Genomic DNA, 2,368 nt, shown 5'->3' on the forward strand with positions numbered 1-2,368 from the left:
TAACCTTCTGCATGTCCCCTGGCACCCCCATGTCTCCCTCCACAAGGGACCTTCTGAACTGCGATGTCCTCCTGCAACTCTGGTCTTGGGCTGCTTCTGCAGGTGGCCCCGCTTCTCCTTCAGGGTTTGTCAAGATGTGGCTTATTTTGAGCTATTTTCTGTTTGCTCGCCCACTTTCCTTCCCACCACTGCTGCAGCTCGCACCTGCTCACCACCAGCCTCTTCGAGCCCGAAGAGCTTCTCCCCTGGTCTGGCAGCAGACCTTTATCCTGCCACTCAGGACTTTCTCGGCATGGAAAACCAGGGATCTTGCTGCACAGGCATTGCCAAACACGCAGCACAGTGATAGAACCCAGACTTCAGTGTCTCCTTTGCCAGATGGGTGCTCTTGAAGCAGGCTTAGGGCCAGCACGGAGCTGTTTCCCTGATAATTCCCAGAGAATCTGTTTCATAAGCCAAGATTTAAAGAAGGGTGATATTATCCATTGATTCTTTAAAAAAAAAAAAAAATCTATCTATCTATCTATCTAGATATCTCCTCCTTGCTCAGGAACATCTGGGCTTTCTTCAGCAGACGTGTCCTTCTGGCATGTTTGGGTTTTGAGGCTGGTTTTGGGGGGTGACAGCCCTTGCTCAGGGGTGTCCAAACTCCTGCTGTCAGCCAGGGCCACCCGGAGCAGAGGACATCAGCCGGGCAGAGGCTCTGCTGGACGGGCAGAGGCAGGCAGGGGAGCAGGAAGGCAGCGGGACATCGACGGCGGCGATGAGCAAGCGGGGCAGGGCCGGGCAGCGGCAGCACGACAAGGAAGTGCCGTCATGTCTGGCCTTGCCTTGCCTGCACCCTGCCCTTACCGGAGGGGTGGGACAGACAGACAGACACGCGGAGCCGAGGGAAGGCGGCATTGCCATCCCATCACCATCTCCTCTCTGACCCACCAGTGGCTGTTGGGCTTTGCTGGGGACCATGGTGGGAATTTTTTTTTTTTTTTTTTTTTACATGACATGAAGTGAGGGAGAACCTGGCTCAGCAGCCCCACGAGGTCAAGTCCTCTGAACTTCAGCCTCCCCAGAGCAGCCCATGAAGTCCTCAACCTCCATGAAGCCCCAAGCAGCTCGCTCTCTCCCACTCTGCTGGGAGAAGCACCCCAATGATCTTCACCCAGCCGTAAAGACCCCGGCTGGTAACTAGTGCTGCTCTGGCCAAGTCCTTCCCATTGCCACCCACTCGCCCGCTGCCAGCCTCTTGCTTCTCCAGAGAGGACATGAGAGATGATAGAGGAAATCAGAGGAGAAAAAAAAAAAGCCACCAGAGCATGGCCCAGTGACTCCTCTGCAAAGTCCCTCCTCTTCCACCTTGGGGTCAAGGCTCAGCCCTTCCACCCTCGGGTCACGGCTCAGCCCACTCTGAGCAAGGAACATGAGGAAGGTGTTTCTACCTGGACTTCAAAACGTGAATAAGAGTTTAGCAAGCTGGAAGCAGCAGTTCTCACGCTCCCTTGGGTCCATCTGCTCCTCCCTGCAGTGGATAGCAGCACATTGCCCTCAAAAAACTCCTGTTTCAGACCAAATCTACGCAAGTCTAGAGCTTCATCTCGATTTGGAACTTCACCTTGGCTTCACGGGACAAGCACTGATGCTGTGTGACCTGAAAAAAAAAATTAAAGAGCACAGACTCGTTTCCTAAGCCGAGTATTTTAGCCCCAGAACGGTTAAGAGGCTCCATGCAAGGTCAGCACTGTCCCACCACCCAATTCTCTGCTCCCCGATGGCACCCTACAGTCCAGCTGAAACATCAGGTTTTACCAGCCAGGATTTGCTCAACAAAAAAGAAAAAAAAAATTATTTTAGAAAACAAATGTATTTGTGGCATTTATAACTGAAGAACAAAAAGCTGAAGCTAAACAAATGGAAATCAAACAAATAACGAGAACTTACCAACTGAGAAGGGGTTTGGTCTGGTGCAAGTTCCTGAGGCATGTGCATTTTCCTCTGCTAAGAAAAATAAAAGAAATCCAATCTGCAGCTGTAAAACGGGTGAGATTGTAGAACTGCCCCGTCTTAATCCCAATAATCTGTCCTGACATCAAGGCCAGGTTGGACGAGGCCCTGAGCAACCTGATCTAGTTGGAGATATCCCTGTTCCTTGCAGGGGGGTTGGACTAGATGACCTTTGGAGGTCCCTTCCAGCCCTAACCATTCTATGATTCTATGACATTAAAAACTTGCTTAACTGAGGAACACAATTTAACCTGGGCTCCGGCAGCCAGGACTCACGGACCACCACAGAGGACTCGGACTTTTGGCAGCTCCTGGTCGAGAAATTTCAGCTTCTTTATCGAGGGGTTTTGTTTTCCTTCCCAGGAGCCCC

The sequence above is a fragment of the Tauraco erythrolophus genome, chromosome 10 (assembly GCF_009769465.1).
Source record: "Tauraco erythrolophus isolate bTauEry1 chromosome 10, bTauEry1.pri, whole genome shotgun sequence".
NCBI classification, from domain to species: domain Eukaryota; kingdom Metazoa; phylum Chordata; class Aves; order Musophagiformes; family Musophagidae; genus Tauraco; species Tauraco erythrolophus.